The sequence below is a fragment of the Sturnus vulgaris genome, chromosome 9 (assembly GCF_052056855.1).
Source record: "Sturnus vulgaris isolate bStuVul1 chromosome 9, bStuVul1.hap1, whole genome shotgun sequence".
In the NCBI taxonomy this organism is placed as follows: Eukaryota; Metazoa; Chordata; class Aves; order Passeriformes; family Sturnidae; genus Sturnus; species Sturnus vulgaris.
In genome coordinates this window covers 30,091,512-30,110,805 of record NC_142251.1, presented here as the reverse complement: position 1 = coordinate 30,110,805, position 19,294 = coordinate 30,091,512, and the positions used below count along the sequence as shown (strand labels likewise).

The 19,294-nt window shown below is 41.7% G+C and overlaps 1 protein-coding gene across 4 annotated transcripts in view; it reads left to right on the top strand.

Moving 5' to 3' along the window:
* Window positions 1-857: 857 nt before the first annotated feature.
* Window positions 858-19,294, top strand: part of RALGPS2 (Ral GEF with PH domain and SH3 binding motif 2) — a 109,012-nt gene continuing 90,575 nt past the window's right edge. For 2 of the 4 annotated variants that reach the window (XM_088170333.1, XM_014874766.2), the window contains exon 1: window positions 858-1,091. The gene's annotated coding sequence lies outside the window, so the exon portion shown is untranslated. Of the gene's footprint in view, window positions 1,092-1,421; window positions 1,575-19,294 lie in introns of those variants that run through there. The other 2 variants (XM_088170334.1, XM_088170332.1) reach the window with 2 other exon arrangements.

Sequence of the window (19,294 nt, the reverse complement as noted above, 5' to 3'; positions counted from 1 at the left end):
ACAAATGGTGCGAACACCTTGAAGGCTTCGCTTTCTCCCCATAAGCTGATTAATTATTCCCTAACGACTGTGGGAGCGGAGAAGGAAATCTTAAGAGTCATTGCACTGCATCCCTTCAGAACAGAATTCTTAGCAAAGTAATAGTTTTGATTTTGGAAATAGTTCCTTTCCTTGCCGTCTTTTCGCTCTTCAGGGAGCGGCGCCTTATGGAGAGCTCAGCCTGGACTGAAGGAGTTTGAGGAGGGATCTCCTCGCTCTTCACAACGCCCTGCCAGGAGGGTGCGGCCAGGGAACAAGGGACAGGACAAGAAGGAATGGTTCTAAGCTGCGCCAGGGGAGGTTTAGGTTGGACAGCAGGAGGAATTCCTTCACAGAAAAGGTGAAGATGTAAACTTTGCAGCGAGGGTGGCAGAACAGCTGCCCAGGGAGGGCGTGGAGTCTCCCTCTTAGGAGACATTCCTAACCCGCCTGGACGCGTTCCTGTGTCACCTGCTCCAGGTAACCCTACCTGGGCAGGGAGGTTGGAATGAATAATGTCCAGAGGTCCCTTCCAACCCTAAAAATACTAGGATTCTGTAATTAGACACTGGAATGGGCTGCCCAGGCAGGCGGCATAGTCACCGTCCCTGCAGGTGTTTCCAGACGTGGCATCGAGTACCCTGGTCTGGCTGACGCGGCGGTGTTGGCCATAAGCTGGACCCGCGGATCCCGGCGATCCTTCCCATCCTCACCGGTCCCGTGAGAGAGCAAGCGGCGAAGGCGCGGGCCCTCAGCGCCGGGCGCTGGGTGCCGGCTGCGGGGCGGGCGCTGAGGCGGTGCGTGCGCAGCCCGCGCGCGGCGCAGGGAGGAGGCGGATCGGGGGGGGGTCTCTGCGCGCATGCGCGGGCGGGACGGGCGCCCCCCCCTCCGCCCGCTTCCCCCCCACCCCGTGTGTGAGTGAGTGAGTGAGTGGGGGAGTGAGTGGGGCAGTGAGGCCGCGGCCGCCCCGCGCCTGCGGAGCCAGGGCCGCGCAGGGACCCGCGAGACACCGCAGCCCCTCCGGCAGCACCTCCGAGCGGCCGCCCCGCCGTCATCCATCCGCCCTCTTGCAGGTGAGCTGCGCTGTCGCGGCGGAGAGGAGGAGAAGGAGGGAGCCGGCGCCCGCCTCCGCGGGGCTTATTGTCCGGCTCTTCAGAGGAGGAGGAGGAGAGAAAAAAGGAGGCTTCGATCCGGCTCGCACACCGGGCCTTGCAGGGCTGTTGCCGGCCGGGGATTGGAGGCGCTCCGTCCCCTCCCAGATCCGGGGTGGGTCCCGGCCCCCCCGGGGCTCTGCCGCCCACCTGCCGCCCTCTCCTCCTCCTCCTCCTCCTCCTCCTCCTCCTCCTCCTCCTCCTCGCGCGGGGGTGGCGGGGAGCGGAGCCCCCTCTCGCCGGTGTGTACGCGGCGGGGCACCAGCCTGGCTGCGGGACGGAGGGATGCGGAGCTTGGGGAGAGATGTGTGCCCCCCCAGTGCCTGCTTGCGGGGCTGAAGAGTGGGTTATAACGTGGACACCCCACCCTTGCTGTCTGTGGAGCCCTCGGGGACGGGGGTGTCGGTGCGTGGGGCACGGCGGGGGCCGGAGGGCGGCCGGGGCGGAGCGGAGGCTGTGGCGGTGAGATACCGCTATCCATCGGTCCTACCCGAGGGGTGGGCCCCGGGACCGGGGCACGAGGGGCAGGGCAGCACGAAGGGATGAGGACACGAGCGACAGGGTAGTGCCCGGGATTGAGGATACGAGAGACAACAACATGGACAGTGGTTGTAAGCAGGGGATGAGCACTACGTCGCACCACTTTCATGTAAACCAGGGTAATTTCAGAGCACCCAGTAGACAGGAATCTGCTTTTAGAGGATGGACAAATAGATGCTGTTTAGGCATGAGGCATGTTTAGCATTATTTCTTTGCTGGAAAAACAATTCCGTAGATACATTATAAACCATGATGAGTGGTGATGATAGGTAATAGTTTGGAGTAACTTGCCCTGTGGGTTTAGTAGTAGTTACAGGCCTGTTGAAATTCCGTGGATGTGTAGATCTGTTTGCAGGTTTCCTATATGGACACTATTGGAGAGATCCCTCTGCTGGAAAAAAGGTGCTTTTGAACAGGTCTTATTCCTGCTCCCCTCCTTCTGTGCTTCTGCTGAATTAAGGAGCTTTACAATCACAGATGGCTGGAAGACTATTTCTTTTCAAATGGGATTGGTAGATAACCAGGCAATCAAATGTTTGATAGGCCTACAGCTTTTTAGGTTTTCTCAGGATTGGAAAATATGGGATGCACAATCATTATTTCCTCTTTTTCTCTTATCACTACTTGCTTCTGCAGCTGACTTCATTTTAGCTGTACTATGCTGGTGTTTATTTCTAAACAAAATGGATATAACAGTCTCTTCATATCAGCTGGTGGTTTGACTCTTTCTGGTATATAGACCTATTGCATGTTTTACTGGTTGTGCATAATTTTATTTCATGAACTTCAACATACCAGGTGTTAATTTTAAAACGTTATTAACTCTCAGCAGGCTTTAGAAATAATACATGGACCAAAGCCTGAAAGCTACTGATGTATTTTTTCATGTATTATTGGAAGGTGTAGTATCTGCTAGCAGAGCGAGAGGACTTACATATGCACCACTGCATAAGCTGTACTGCCTTGGACCATGCTTTTGGGAATTGATATGGTCAACTTGATTTGGCACATGGGTGCCAAAACAGCTGGACTGAGTTGGCACCATCGAGTGCCACAGCATGATGTTGTACAGACCTTGATAATTGTGATTTTTTTTCCTCGCAGTGTCTCTGATTACCCTGGAAATTATTTTATGTTTCTGGGCTATATAAATTCCGATTTTTGGTTTTGTTTTGTTTGTTTGTTTGTTTGTTTTTAAATTTAATTTCTATGGTGTTTCTTTTGTTTGTTTTTAAAAAGTAATTCCATGCAGAAGCAGAACTATTCCTGCTTTCCACAGCCTCTGCACATCCCTGCTCATGGGTTGTCTGCAGTCCTGCTCAGAAGTTGGCTAAAGCTGGGTCACTGGAATTGAGAGGGTGCCCTCTGGTGACATCTGTATTTGGAGTTTGGGCTGCATGAATAGGAATGCTCTGGCTAGTCTGGAATGAAATATTTCCCCCAGCACAGCTGGGGGTGTGTTCTGCACGGAGATGCTGGTGTGGTATGGCTGAGATGGGGGACAAGCACTTGTATTCATGTGGAGGATGTACAGCAGTGCCTTGGTGTCTGTGAGCCCCCTTGTGAAATACTCTCCCTTGTAATTTATTTTGCTGCATTTTAATAAGAAATGTTTTACTCAGCCTAATGGAGACAATACCCCCCCCCCCCCCACCCGAAGAAAACCCCCTTCAGGAGGTTTTTCCTGTTTACTCAGCAGTAGATTTTGTTTGGTTTTGGGGTTTTTTTTCCTGTATAAATGTGGGGAGTTTTTTGCAGAATTTTGGAGAGGTCTTTTCCTTTTCACACTTCTGTCTTGCCTGGTGACTGTAAATTAAGAATGCCAATGTTTCGATGTTTTATCGATCTTTATGCTGCTCAGCACTAAGGAACAAGAATGAAGATACAGGGCTAACTTTAACTTCGACTACTTCTGTAAACTTTGATTTTTGAAATTGACTGTGTTTGTACAGAAAAGTAATGCAATCATAGTGTGATAATGTTCTGCTTTATGTGTTCGAATATTCAAAGATTTGAATTGACAAGCCACACCTCCATCTTAATCAGTTTGTTCCACTGATTTTTTTTTTCATTGAGATTAGGGGTTAATCTTTTCCTTTATATTTGCTTGAAGCTGAGTCATTTGAGCTCCTCCTTTCATTCAATAACTAAAGCTGAGTTGAAAATAGTCTTTAGGGATGGGGAGTGTAATTGGTTGCACTTTTTTCAAAGTATAAGCCACCAAAGGCAAGATATATTTATCTAAGTGTTGGTTTACAGCTCATTTTAGAAAACAGACTTAGAAATGTATTTTCAAAATAATGAGGAAACGTTTCTGTTTAAAACCTTTGCATTTAAATACCTGGAACTGCTACAGTAGGAATCATCTTTTAGTATAAGTCTGTGTGTCATAGTTACTGCATGAACAGAAGCTTTGTGGGCTTCATGTTTTGTCTGTTTATGAATTAATCACCTTAAAAAACTGCTGAAGTCAGTGTTTCTTAATGTTGCAGTTGGGCTTTTTAAGTAGATTCTCCGTATGCTCAGTCACCTGGAACGTGTGGATGTGTGACTGCAACTCTTTTTCCTTTACAAAGATCCGTAGAAGTCTTGTAGGATTCTAGGGAGAATGGCATTGGAGTCTAGTTGTGGGCAAGCTGGTGGCACCTGGGCTTCTGCCCAGCAGGAAGGGGCCATCCGAGACCGGAGCTGGAGCAAGGCAGGGTGAGGTGTGGGAGGGCTCCCAGCGCTGGCTCTGTGCAGTCGGGAGGAGCTGTGTGCAGTGGAGAAGGTGGGGAACAGGGAGAGAGGGACCCGAAGTCCGAAACAGGGAGGGTGTGTCATGCACCATGGTGTGTTGTGAGCACTAGAGATGCTTGCTGTGACTCAGAAGTTAGAATGGCAGAAATGATGGGCATTGAACTAGCTTGTGGCCAAGGGAGGCTGTTCCCAGTCTGTGTTTCAGTTTATAGGAGAGTTTATCTCAAAAAAGGGACCTGTTTGGTAAATCTTACAGTACAGCAAATAAAACACTGGGAAGTCTAGTGAGTCACCATGAAGTATTTTAAAATGCAGTGTTCCTGACCTGCATATAAGGTTGATCTTTACTCTCTTGGACTCACTGCTCTGAAGTGTGCCACTCTAGTACACTCTCAGCTGGTGTTTTCAAAACTCCCACGGGCTTCCAGATGGGTTGTAGACTGTCATGTGCCACAAGTAGTGTCTTCCTTGAACCCATGGAGATCTTCTGAGTTTGCTTACAGAGTGCTTCCTACCCCTGCCCTATTATCATTGTAACGTTTTACATGTCAATAACTTCAGCACAAACAACAGCTGGATGTGTAAGGTGTACTTTTCCATAAGGATAGGATTCCCTTTCTCTTCCCATATCTTTATTGCCCTACAGTCCTGAATACAAGAATGACAGTTTAGGTAAAACTGGGAAAAGAAGCAGCTGTGTACCTTGCAGTGCCTGGAGGCTTTGCCCTTCTTTCTGTAGGTCTGCTCTGTTTAGGTGTGTTTTGGCTCTTTGTATCAACTGTATCAACAAGTCAAGGTTTCCTGCCCCAAAAACTCCCTGGATGTGCTGCAGTGTGCAGCTTTGGCTGGCATTGAGAAGCTCTAGAGCTGCTTGATCAGAATATCAAGAAATGTTCTTATCAGCCCCTCCTGAGCATCGTACATGTGGTTTAAAAACCTGCCTATTTCCCAGTGGTAAAGATTAAGGCTGTAATATGGCAGTTGATTTGATGCCAGACGTGAGAGAGCAACACGCTGCTAGATGGTTGGGGCAAGCCTTTCCCTTTTATCTTTTGCAGGCTGATGCTGCTTGCAGTCCCCTATGATATGATCTTGATTGAAACTCTTAAGAATGATTATTTATTCTTTTTCTTTGAGATGCAGGACTTGTGGCTTGTTCTCCATGCCTGTTTCAGAATTTCATTTGTATTTAGACTTACATTGTGGAGGCAAGGGAAGCTTGAGATTGCGTGGGAACATGTGCCTACCCTATTTTTCCTGGTCTTTCTGAGGAGACTGTGAGTCTCTCCCTTGTATTTCAAGTGTGACCACAACAGTTACTGTAGCTCAGTGCCTCATCAGTATGTAGTTGAGATTTGAACATGGATTAGAACAAGCTGGCTGAAGTTCAATCCAGATAAAATATACATGATGATGTGGATGTAATTATCAGCCTCCCTAATTGAAGGGCTGCATTTGCCATTTGGTAGAAGCTTTAGTGCCCTCTGGTGACTCACGTTTATTACTTGTTCTTAGCAATCATATTGAAGCAGTAAAATCAGTTTTTTAAGTCTTTGACTGGAAGACTGTGACCCTCCCCCCTCCACTGATTAGACCTGGAAAATTTGACTGGAAGTCATCTTTGCTGTTCCTCCCATGGCTTTTAGATAGTATTGTAATTCCTAGTGCATGTAAGGAAGTATAACAAGCCTGGGTCAGTTAAGAAGTTGAAACCAGCATACCCAAGTCATAAGCAGAACTGCCAGCAAGGGTATTTAATTGTCAAACTTGCTATGAGCTCCTCTGCCAAAAAGTGGTTGGCTCAATTTATTAATTTCTTGGAGCTCATGAATCTCTTGACCTGTGCTGCTTGTCCTGTGTGTTTGTCGGCTGTCTGAGGGCTGAAGTGCTCAGAGAAGAAATGGGTAGCAGGGTTTGCAGAGGAGAAGCTTGAGATACCCTGGCTCTTATGCTGTAATTCCATTTTGAAGGATTTGGGTGCAGAATGTGGTGCAGAAGGCTTTGCTGGCTTTGGGATATGTATGTGTCACCTCTTTTCCTCTTTAATGGAGCTGTGCTATTGGCAGCAATCAATTAAGTCTGAAGTGACCTAGGTCTGGCTGTCCATGCTCTGACTATTGCTATAGTAGTGTGGCATTAAAAGCTGTTTGATTTGTGCCTCTCTCATTATTCATTAAGGAACAGCTTGGAGACTGTGGAATCTGCTCTCACTGAAGTGGGCTCAGATTGATGGTGCTGTGGAAGGAGGATATTGATCTTTTCCAGAAGTTGAAGGTGTATTTCTTAGATAATAGGGGCTAGATAAAACTGGCAGAGATCCTGAAAAAAGTAATCTTAATGCAGTTTGTAAATTGGATTGCTTTTATCACATTATTAATGTGCCTAGGGTTTGGGGTAATTGTCTAGACTATAGTATTATATTTTCATTTAGATTTAGAATTAGTGATAATGTCACAGAGTGACTGGACTCAGACCAATAAGTGAATAAACAGGACTAGTACAAAACATATTTTCTGCAGTGACACATCCTTTTCAGATTAATGTGTAGGCAGACAGAAGGCTCCAGTGAAAAGCTGAAGGTCTCAAATTACTGATTTTCTTTATTAGCTTCATATATTAATTTGTCTGAGGAGCTGTGTAAGCACAGGTAGACTTGTGAGTTCTTGTAAAACTCAAATTTATAAACTCTGTAAATGTTTTTTTCTAGTTCACTTTTTGTACTGCCAGGTTGTTTGTGTAATCTTCTAATTGCTCTAAATTTCTGTTGCTTGCTTGGTAAGTTTGGGGTCCACCACAGTTGTAACTAATCTAAGTTGGTTTGTAATTAAATTTGGTTGTGACCCCATGTGCAGCGAGGCAGCTTATTTATTGACTGCTCACTTCTCACCCTGTATTGGCAGAAAGAGAGAGATAATGCAGTACAGAGAACTGTATCAGGGAACTTACCCAGCTAAGAAATGAAGCTTTTTCCCCTCCCTCTCCCCTCCTTGCCTTGTTTGATAGTTCCTCCAAACTGTTCACTTCAGTTATACAAAATTTTGAGCTAATGTCATGGCTGAGAAAGGAACAGGAAAAAGCATTAGTGGTGGAGATGACTGGCAAGTATAAAATCAAATTTCTGTAAACCAGCTGAAATCAAAAGTGGATCAAATGACACTTGTATCCCTAGCTTGGTGTGCAAGTCTGGGAGCTTTGAATAAACTTTGTTTCAGATTTTATGCAGAAAAATTTTAGGCACTTTAGGATCCTTGTGGCACTTCTGAACATAGAGCTAAACTCTACAATTTTTGCATCTTCTACAGTAGGCTGGTGAAGTCAGTTGAGAGTGATGATGGTGTTGGTGGAAACTTGGTAATATAACTGATCATGTCCAGAAGTCTGAAAAGTATTTTGGGGATTCCAAAAGCATCTGCAGTTAGCAGATGTGAAGTGTTAGAATGCTGGAAGCATTGCATAGTTTCCTACGTGTTCGTTGTGGATTTCAAAATGCACATAAATTCTAAGTGCCAGATCAGTAAAAGATAAAAAGGTCCAAAGATTCAAGCTGCTCACTCTCCCATTACTGCACCACTGGTTTGTGCTGTCACTAATTAGTGACTTTAATATTATGAAGTGTATTGATAAAGCACATGGTTACATGGATGACTCATAATTGTTGTACTTCCTTTCCCTCTGTCATGTAATTAATTTCCCTGTGTGGTTAAAGGGCACCTGAACAGTGCTGCTGTTGCTGGCAGGTCCAGACCACTCTGCCAACAGCCACTTTTCCTATTTGCTTTATTGGTAAGTCTACCTGAGAAGGGGCAGCTATCTCGTTTATTTTTAGAATATTAGTCATGCACTTTTAGACTGACCAGGTTGTTTAGGCGTTAGTCATCAGGCTTGTCTGGTAAGTACCTCTCAATAATTTTGATATTATTATTGATCAGACTGCTACAGAAATATGCCAAGAGGCATTTTGGAAAAGAATAATGGCTAAGAGTGGAATCCATTGAGTTCAGTCCTTCCATGCAGTTGGAGTGATTTGCAAGTATTTTCTGGAGCTCAGAGTGCAAAATTACTGAAGTATTAGCAAGATTTCTGCTTAGCTACACACGAGCCCTCTGCTTCTGAGAGACGCGAGTGTGGTGGACAGTGAGCAGCCTAAAAATTGAGTCCTTTTTTAGGGTGCATAAAACCTGGCCCTTGCAGGTCTGCCTCAAGATGAGATGAGGTTAAACATTACCTAGGTATAGGTCTTTGTTATTGTTACCTTTTAATATGTCATTCACTGATGCTGTCAGGTGTGTGGTTTCTTAGGAAGCTGTTTTCTGTGTTCTTTATATAATAGAAAATGTCCCTCTGTGGTAGAAATGTTTTTGCTACTTCATGTTTGAAAAAATGCTTTGCTCACCACCTATTGCTGATTGTTTGCTCTGTTGATAATACACTATTTCTTACAATTCTCCTTTGGAGATTTTTTTTTTCCCTCCTAGGCTGGGCCTCTTTTGGATCTATATTGAACAGATTTTGCCAGGTACCTCTTTGATAATAGATTTTGGTATATGCTAAGTTTTTAATGATGCTGTAAACAAGTAGATATCGTGTTACATTGGACAAAGGAAGGTAGCAGTACCAAATCTAATCACAGTATGAAACTATGATTCTTTGATTATCTATTGTACCTTTAGGTAGCTGTAGGAATGCTGGGAAAAGATGATTTTATTTGTGGAGGTTGTTCAGCTCTACTGCCAATATCTAATAAAGTGGTCAGGTGCCTACCTGGAATAATTTTAAAGGAATTTGGAGAGGAAAATGATGTTAACCAAATTATAGTCAGGAGATGAAACAAAAAGACAAGCTTGACAAGTTTTCACTGGAGATGGATGCCAGAGGCACAGTGTTTTATAAAGCTGAAGGCACATTAAAGCAATATGAAGTGAAAAAAGCTACTTTTGAGGTTTTACCTTTGAGAAATGGCAGGTAAGCAGATCGAGTGCTCTAGGACCTGCTTGTGAGCCGCTTCCTTAGTGCCTGCATGTAATGACTTGCCCTTGTACTTAATGAACTTGCTGGCTTTTTAAAAATGTGGATGGGGTCTATATAATGACAGAACTTGAACTGTATTTCATGCTGTGACTTGCCTTTAATACTTCTGAAAAGTCAATCTTGACTCTTTTGTGAAGCTGTCTTAGTGGTGAGAAGGCTTCTTCAATTAGGACCTAGTTCGTGTTTCAAATAAAGCAATTTATCTTCAAAGAAGTATTTCTATAGCTGTGTATAAGGTGGTGTTCAGGGTCACAGTTTGGTTAAGAAGAGAAGTCTAATGAGACCATCAGTTGGAACTATTTTTAATTTCTTCTGGTTTTAGTCATGAATGCCATATGACTAGGAGGGAGGGGGGGAAAGAAATATCCATGTATTTGTTGTTGCACATTGCTAAATTATTTTTTTGTGTGTACAATGGAAAGTTTTAAAGTATTTAAGATGACATATCAGGGCTTATAGAAAAATTTAGCAAGTATGCAAAGTGAGTATGAATTCTTAAGCATGCTTCGATTAGGAGGAGTAAACAATATGCACTACGGATTTGAGGCTGATGTGTTTTTGTTGAATAATTCTTGATCTGAATTTTATAAGACAGTAAAGACATTAATTGAAAGGGCATTGTTGAGGCCAAAGTCTTTTATAAAGGGTAGGTTTGGAAAATGTGAAATCTGTTGTGCTGATCTGTATGTTGATGCAATTCAGAGTTGTGTTGTATTTGTGTTGCACTGTTAGACAGACAGAAATCCAGTTGGCATCTGTTAAGTGATACTGCTAAAAAGGGAAGATAGCTCCTTGCATTATTTATCAGATAAACATAAGAGATGTCTTGATAAGCTATTGCAACCACAAAACTTTTGTTAAATCCCTCATTTGTAAACAAAGGTATATTATAGATGAGTTTAGACCTTTATTTCAGCTGTACCTGTTTTTTGTTTGTTTTTTTTTTTAAAGGTAACTCTTATTTTCCTGGTTTAGGAAATTATTTTACTTAATTTTACTTTGTCTCTTTTTATGAAGTAATAATCTTAAATGGAAAACAGAATCAGGCAGTAGTGGAGTTAAAGGACATGCACAGAGGTGAGATCTCTCCAGGGACCCAGAAAAGACAGGCTTCCCTTGCTGCCTTGGGATTTGCTGGAGTTCTGTGTTGCTTTCAGGTGTCAGATTTCTGTGTCTGGTACTGAATGTGGTGGATATCTTCTTGATTTTACTTGAAGTGAGGGAGGGAAGATGAGGAGAAGTGATGGATTTTCGCAAGTGAAGTTTTTGTTGCTTGTCTCTTTCCTTGGTTTCATCTTTCCCTATTATGTTCCAGCCCGTTAATGGAATTGGATATCTTTTTTTTCCCCCAGGGCAGTAGGGTGTGTTTCTATGATCTTATCATTAGACTTGCTGATCACTGTTTCTTTGTGGCTTTTTCTGTATTTCTGGTTCTCCTAAAGTTGGTCGAAGTGCTTTGCTTACAGGAAAAATATTGCTGTTTTTTTCGAATTCATAATTAACATCTTCCCTGATGATGAGGAGGCTGATGATTTTTAATATAATACTACTTAAAATCAGAGAACATATCACGGAAGAGATAAAGGAATCTTGCCTAGGTTGGAGATGCCACTTGTGAATTGTGTTCTCTTCGGAGTATGGGGCTGGGTTGAGCCTGTGCTCGGGTGCCAGTGTTGAATTGGCTCCATGTGTCAGCGAGGGAGCTGGTTTATGCAGCAGTCTCTGGTGGAGCAGTCCTGCTCTCTCATGTTTGCCACCTCTGTCAGATTAATGATGTTTATTAGCCACACAAACTCTCCTGGAAAACCCTGCTCTGTTGTTTGTGAATAAACTAGATTCTTCTGTCAGAAAGACCTTGTAAATCCTTATATGAATTTTGCATTTAAATTGGTAGTTGTGTTGCCTGTTTTTGCTTAGGTAGTTTTTGTTGGCTGTCGTGGAGGTAGTGAAAGATAAATTTGTATAGGTCATTAAAATATCTTGCTTTTAAATGATAAAGCTGTTTCAAAAGCATCACCTGCCAAAACGCACTAACCATGTTGGGGCTGGTGACTTCAGGGTATTTCAACAGGAAGGTAGTAATACCCTATTTATGATGTGGCTGGTTCTCTTTTATGTTTAAATAACAGCAGGACCAGCATGAACCCCCCCCTACTTGGCAAGCTGAACATGGAACTAAAAGATTAAGTGTTTTCAAAGTGCAGCCAAGGTATTGACTTTTTCAGCCATTCTTTTAAGAGGTAGGTTGCTTCTTGCTAGTGTAGGATGGAGAAATACATTACTAATTTGTGTTTTGCTTTGGTTTTTCAGTTTGATGATATGGATGATCTTGACTTTGAGACAATACTGAAAGCTCTTAATTAGTTTAGTTTATACACACACACGTTATATCCATATATTTAATGGGGTTCCCTGTCTATCTCTCCCAGCTGAGTTTGTTTCCCAGCACAGCTTTCTCTTCACTAGGGCTTTTCTGTTGCTCGGGCAAGGCTGCTCCCTCTTTGGTGTGCAGCATCCACTCATTCTTCTAATGTTGATAAGATTTCCTTGTACCTCTGGAACAGGGACAGTTTAATGACAGTAAAGACAAAGCAGTATCAAATCCTCGTCCAAACTATAATTTAGGTAATTTAGGCTACTCATTTAAAATACTTAGAAAAAATTGCTCAGACCCTTTCAGTTCTCTGTGTTAGTCATGGGCATTTTTTCATAGTTTTTCCTCCTATTCAAGGCGAATCTTGCATGAGAGCAAAAATACTTGCCTTAGCTAAGCTACATGTTTATGTGACTGAAATTTTGTTTTACAGCAGCCATACAGGGTTCAAAGAAGTGTTGTATTTTCATTTAGATGAGGTGAAGAATTTGCTTCCGTTGCTTTGTCTAGAATGACCAATGTCTGTTGCTTTAGAAAAAGCCAGTGTTGTTGGTTATTCTGGGTCAGAAGATGTCCTCTCTGCAGAAGGGGGGAAAAAAGATGTTTGTGCAAAATTTAGGACCAAATTCCTGCAGGATTTCCTGCCAGAAGTTGCCAGGGAACAGAAATCCTTACCTGGTAGATGTCTTAGGATCTGGGGATCTTTGTTTTAGTTCTTCTAATTGTGGTTTCCTTGAGCTTTCTGCTACTTTATGGCTGTGGTGGTTTTGGTGAACTTGGAAAGGAAAGCTCAGCATTTTCCAATAATTTTGCTAAGATTAGAGATTTTTTGGGTATTAGTATTAGTGAAGTAGCAGATGGGGATTCTTTCAGAAGGTTCTAATCTGTGAGCTTTTTACAGATAAAGTTACCATCACCTCATGCTCACATGACAGTGGGTTTAATATCCCTGTTTGTGATAACCTGCCCTGTCATGCTCTGCACTTTCTTGCATTACAGCATTCTAGGTTTACTTTTTATCAGTTAAAAGATTAACAGAAAGATGAATATATTTCTCTTTTTAGTTAAATGAAATGTAAAATGGAATGATTTCCTTAAAAGGAAAGTGTTCTCGTTGACTGTCATTTCTTTTCAGTCATTTCTATTCCAAACACCATTTCCCCTCAAATCTGTCTCAGCTATATTATGTACAGTATACCTCTGTCATTACTCTTGGATCCAAGTTTCCAGCTTGCACATATCTGCACTTAAATCAATCTTTAATGTCTGCTTTCATTGATTTGGCAGAAATGGACGCAGCTGTGTTTCTTAAGCTTAAGGATATGTTTGAGTGATAATTATCCAGTCATCCACTGAATAGCTCACATATCCAAGCAGTTGGGTAGGATATCACTTGTGAACATACTGTGCTGAATTCATGGTGCTGGAATAATCTTAAAATTCCTTCTTGACAGTCTGTATTGAAGGCATGTCATTAATCTTGCCCCTGCAGTGTCTTTCTCTTGGTTTTGTAACAAGAATTTAAGGCTTGCCTTTACTGCCCTTAGAGGTATACAAATTATTTTGTATAGCTGGTTCTTACTCTTTGCCAGCTGTGCTCTTCAAATTAATGCTTGTGCTGCTACATCTCAATGTCTTTTTGATGTCTTCTGGAAAGCATTGTATTCTACATCAGTTACACAAGTTCTGTAGATATTTATTATGTCATTCCCTCTTTAAGGCAGATCCTTTCATCAATAATGTAGATAGATGGCTTAGAAATGGCTCCAGCAGGGCTCTCATTTATACTGCCTATTTACCTGAAATCACACTGAGATTTTTCTGGTGACTGGATTGTTGTTGTTAGTGCACAAACAGTAAATGGGTTTACCAGAATTTCAGGCCTTCAAATAAATTCCAGTCTACCTTGGGTATCTAAAGAGACCATTGCCCTGTGGTCTGCTATAAGTTTCTGTTTTGATAACAAGAAAAAGGTCTGATACCATCTTAAAAATACATGGTCCTCCTTCATGAAAACATTCACTCTGAATTATTTCAGTTGAAGCAAACATATTCTTGGTCAACAGTTTCAGGCACTTTGAGTGGGTCACTGGTAAATGGTCAGGTCATCTGACTGTTGGAGTCCTGTATTTGAGTTAACTTGGTTTCTAGGTTTTTATGTAACTTGGTTTCTGTCATGTTTTATCAGGCAGATGCTTTGGTAGTTACCAGTTGCTGACTGATCTTGGGTGGAGAAAGGTATTTAGCATTAAACGATGGGTATTTGGGTCTTTATCTGTTCTCTAGTGAGTCGGTTGATTTACTGAGGCCCTTCCAAAGGGAGTCAGAAATATGGAAAAGAGGTGAATGGGATTCTCAGATAGATAAGTAACTGGCTTGTGTGTTGCTTGCTTGTTGAAGCTATCTACCTTGGGCTTGACACACTTCCATAAATGAATGAGCAGATAGTGACACAGGCAGAAGATCCAGCTCTCTTCCCCAAATGTCGATTGTAGTTTCTCATCATGGTCATCGTACCAAACAGGCAATTCATAGGCTGATAGATTTTTTTTTTTTTTTCCTCTTAGCACCATTTCTATAGCAACAGTGTATATCGATGCATGATGTTGAGAAAAGAATAACTATAGAGACCATCCCTGAAATGTTGGTAACCTATGCCAAATTTTTTTGATAAGGGCTGTACTCAAATCTCTGAAAGCTGAATTTCAAACCAGACTAAGATATTGTGCGTCCTCTTTGAGAAAGGTCCTTAGTGTCTATTAGTGGTGTAATAAAGAAATACAATAAAATGTTTTCTCAACAGTGTTTTCTTCTGAGTGAGAAAGGCATTCAGCAGGGGAGGAGTTTTGTCTTCTTTTCCATAAACATCAGTCTTTTTTGCCTTACTGTACAAAGCAAGGCTGCAGTCAAGGCTGGTGGATGTACCAAGTCTTTAATTCTGGGGATTTGGAGACTGTTACTCAGCAACAGTTGGGACTTTCTTACTTCTCTGTTGTTAAAAATCTGTCCTAGGATAATTTGATCATCTTAATTTTGGTTTGGCTGTTTGCAATTTTGACTCTAGCACTTAATGCCTACAGGAGTAGGCATGGAAATTTGAGTTTTCTTTACATTCGTGTGTGATGTGTAGTTTTACACAGAAAATTCAGTGTGGATCCTCAGGCTTAGTTTTTGTCAGTTTTTTCTTACATGGGCTTTTGGCATGTGAGCAGTGGTGATTGCTGGAATCAGAGTCTCTGTAGTCTGTTTGCAGTAACAAAACTCAGGCTGTCAGTTGTCATTCCTGTCTCAGAACTTTAAAATGTGCCATTGTATTTTTCCCAAATCTTTTTCCTGTGATACACTTTCTGTTCTGAGAGAAGGCATGCCACCTGCATGGATCCGTTTGCAGATCGCTACAATGATTTTCTTGAAGTCTGCCTTTTGCTGAAATTCTTTGTGTTGTTTTATTGACAATAAGTTTTTAAAAAGCCAGGAATATAGAAGACAGTTCTAGAGACTTTCCACTGTGAGATGTGATATTTTTGCTGATGCACAGTCTTACTAATTCTACCCTATTCGTGTGTTGTTTGTATCGTCCTCAAACAAAGCAAAACCAGATCTAACTACCTCTGAAAAGAATTTCTGGATCCTGAAGTCCATGTTAGCAGCATTCAGTGCTCCCCTGTTGCATGCTCTTAAGTATGATTTCCTCGTTTAGAATGGTGTCCACAGATGTGTGCTTCTTTTATTAATTCCACTGATATCGTGCCTGCACTTCTTAGCCATAATAACACTTTGCAAACTGAGCATCAGTTAATCAAGAGGACATAAATCATTTCATGCTCCTCTTGTTTGCCAACAAAACTGACAACTGTATGGCTATGTCGTAGAGGTCTTGGAAAATCCAATCATCTTATAGAATTGCCTAATTAATTAAATATATTTGCTTCTAGTTTAAATCCTATTTCTTTTATTTGCCATCCTTTTACTTCTTATTCTTGAAAAGAAATATTTCCTTCAGAAATGTCCCTAGGTTATGTCTTCTGCTGTGTGTCTTTGGGGCAAGGAGGGATTCCCCTCCAAGTTCCTCACTGAGCAAACCTGGATTTCTTCTTCAGGATGAGAACAAATTTTGCTCAAAGAGGTTAAACTTCGGGTTGGCTTTGGTTGTGGGAGGGAGTTGAGGAAGGTAGAACCTTACACTTTTGATGTACTTTCTGTACTAAAAGAATTCCCTACTGCTTAGCATACGGGAAGGAGACCAAACTGTGTCTCATAAATTCAGAGTTTCTCTCTTCTGGTAGCAATTGCAAAGTAATAGGCAGATCCAAAGAAATAAAGCTTTCTTCTGTGCACTCTTCTTGAGAACTACAAACAGAGGCTTCTTGGTGGTCTCTGAAGGAAGAAGGGCCAGGAACCTGATGATTTGTAAGCAGTTTGTGAGCAGAAAGTTCTTCAGGTTTTGTGCAGTTATTGTCATAGTGCGCCTAGATTTTGTCTTTAACACTCAGACACTGCTGGAGAGGCCTTTTGTTAGCAGAAACCAACCTCTTACAACCTCAGGCTAAACCTAAATAGCATGCACACGTGTTCACATTTTTGCCTTACTCCATTTGTTGCCTGCAATGATTCTTTTCCTTCTGCTTGATTCATGCCTTTGTGAGGGCCCAGATCTGCCACTGCTTGCAGCTGTGTACCCGTTCTCATACCAAAATTTGTTGCCTTCTGCTACCATATCTCCCAGTCAAGTCTTGGCCCTGAGTCAGAAAGCTACTATTGAGTGGTGGAAGACAAAGTGGTAAGGAACTCCTTCCTATTTGTATGTAACTAACCTGGAAGAATTTCCATTTTGAGCTGAACCTCTTGATTGTTGTTCCAAGTTGATGACAGACTGAGATAATGGTTTGAATTTTGTGATGGGATTTGGTAAATGAGTAGCTTGTGCCCTGGAGAAGGATATTCTGGCTTTCAGTTTTGGTTTTTCTTTATCTCATTCGAGGAAATGGGAGCTACAAGTTGTACCAGTTCTTGAGATTAAAAAGGAGAGCACTGGGTACTGGAGAACCGTGGAGAAGAGGCTTAGATAGTTGGAAACCAAGATATGAATGAGAAAGAGCCTTGCTGTTATCTTAATGTTATCTATTTCTTTCTTTCTCCCCCAGCCTCTTTCAGTTCCCAGAGTTGGGGAGCGAGGTGCATAAAAGCAACAATAGGATTTATTCAGAACAAATTATAGTGAAAGTGCTCTGTGAATAGCGTCTTCTTAAAGAATAATAATTTTACTGAATTGACAGGTAAAGCCTTTTCTAAGGTAGGAAAAGAGAATCTGACTTTAAATTAAGATATTTAAATGAAGCTTCTTTTTTTATCTAAAACTTCAGTGTCAAACCTACTGAAAGAATTTTTTGTTCCCTTTCTTGCTGTTCTGTGGATTCTGATTTCATCTGTCTTAGAGCTTAACCAGCTGATATTGCTGTGACTGTTGTGCAACAGGTGCTTAGGGGAAGAATGTATGTGTGACAGAAGTGAGCTGTGTGAGCACAGAAGTTGCAGCAGCAGTCTGTGTCACTGGGTCAGCTGTGCTGCTCCTGCAGCACCGTGTCACACGGTTTCTGTCAGCGAGGAGTCCAGCACGAACTTAAACAGCTTAAGAGATATGTGCTATTAGTGGTGGTGTGTCTGAAAACTGTTCAAGAACCCAATTGCTATTATTCAGGTTTTGAGCTTAAATTTGCATTTTATTCTTATGGTTTATCTGCATTATATGCTTCTGGTTTATCTTCCTGATAGTTAAACCTGGCAAGTGTGTCCTCGTGCAGATCTCAGTTTTGCACCATAAGCAAACTGAGGTTTTGTGGGTTCCACTTAGGAAAGAAGTTTCACTGTCTTCAGAATATCTGCAGAACACCTGCAAGCCCTTCTGTGTATGCATTTAATGGAAAAAATTATTTGGAAACAATGACCAGTGACCAGAACTACATAGAGTACAGCATCAGTGTCTCTTTTGCAATGTTTTGCAGGTAGTGTTGGTCCATAACTAATGCAGATATCTGGGTCTCATGTGGCTACTTCATGCTTACACCTTTAGTGGCATCATTTCCAGCTGAAATTCACAGCTGAAATTTTACGAGAGTCAGCTACAGGAGTACTTTAATGATTGACTTTTTTTCTTTCATTCTTCTGTCTATCACACAGTTTTATTTGTCCTGTATTACATTGCTTTCCTGCATTTCTAAATGGTTTTTGTTCTCATATTGTAGTGGTATTGCATATTTAATAACTCTTAGTAATCTGCTTTTTTAATGTTATGCTCACCTGTCTGTTTTTGTAATGTCCCTACCCAACGTCTGTCTTCTTGTGTCTCTTATCTCAGTCTTCACTAGTAGTAAATTGGGCAGTGCTTTGCCAAGATTCATGTATCTGGAGATTTCATAATGTGTGAGATTTTAGGTCTGGGATTTTATTATTTTCAGCGATAAATTTCCTGCAAGAGAATGGAGTAGTATTAGGTTGCTTGAGCTTTCTTTAATTCTCTTTCGTGCAAGTTACTATTTTTATTAGTTTTACTGTCTTAATATCATGCTTACTGAAAACTGAATTAAAGCGTGGCTTTAGGTGATTTTCATTTCTTTAAGGATATGTACATACTGTCTTTATTTTACAGTGCAGTAACTTGGGTGGGTTTCTGCTTTGGCAGCTGGAATGTGAAACTGATGGATATAGTTTGGAAGGTGCAGCTTGTCTTTTCTTCGTTGTTCTTTGCTTGTTCCTTGGTGACTCTGCTTCATTGTGGGGCTTTTATGTTCGTTTTGTCTTGTCGTTTTTTGGAGTGCGTGCTTTGCTTTTTTTTAGTATGTTTGGTTTCTTAGGTTTTTTTTTGTTGTGGGTTGTGTTGGTTCTTAGCAGTTACCTCAGCTTTTACCTTTTAGATGATAAGTTTTCCTGCACTTTCTAGTTTCTACAAGATCAGGAGCGCAACTCATTGTGTCTGGAAAATATTTTTTTTTGGTCCCTAAAGTCTTTGGTAGTGGTTCTGCATTTATAGTTAATGATGATCCATGCACTTTTGTTTTTTTAATGGGGATCTGTGATCAAAATAAGTGACACATTGTATTGACATTATGAATAAGAACAAAGAGAATACTGGTCATCTTGACTCTCGAGCTATTCCTAAAACTTCACTGTGTTTGTTTCCTCAAAGCTTTTGTACTCTTCTAGACAGAAAGTTTCAAATGTAATTTTAGGGTTGTCTGTAAAATGCTGTATTTTTGGGATTGTGTTTGACCCAAACTGAGTCAAGAACATCTGCTGTGGAAGGGAGTCAGGTGGAAGTGTTGTGTTAGACATCTGTGAGAGTCCAGTACTCTGTGCTCAGGTTCTTTCAGATATTCCGCACGTGGATGGTGTGTACTGCTTAATTCTAGATTAACCATTTGAATATAGGTGATGTTACAGAGAATTT